Genomic DNA, 441 nt, shown 5'->3' with positions numbered 1-441 from the left:
GGAACAGTAACCAAAAAAAGAGAAAAGGGAAAAAGAAGAAGAAAAAACAAGAAAACCTGCAGTATCTGGGGATAGGGCACTAAGAAAGAAAAAAAGAAAAAAAAGTAGAGAAGGAGAATTATAAATGAAAAAAAAAAATGGGAAAAATGCAAAAAAAATAACAAGGAATGGGGTTATCCATGAGAAAAAAAGGGGGGAAAGAGGATATTCAGGCGGCCAACAAACACATGAAGAAATGTTCACAATCGTTAGCCACTACAGTGATGCAAGTGAAAACAGCAATAAGATACCCTCTTATTGTTTAAAAAAAAATAAAAAAAATTCAACCAGGCACAGGGAAAAGTAAAAATGCTGAAAACTAGGACCTGGGAGGGAAAGATTAAGTATAATAATAAAAAGGACAAAAGTATTAATAATATTAGTTTAATGATATTAATATAT

Source organism: Orycteropus afer, unplaced genomic scaffold, assembly GCF_000298275.1.
Source record: "Orycteropus afer afer isolate SDZICR_OR568_19922 unplaced genomic scaffold, OryAfe1.0 scaffold00640, whole genome shotgun sequence".
Taxonomy (NCBI): Eukaryota; Metazoa; Chordata; class Mammalia; order Tubulidentata; family Orycteropodidae; genus Orycteropus; species Orycteropus afer.
This window is presented reverse-complemented; position numbering follows the sequence as displayed.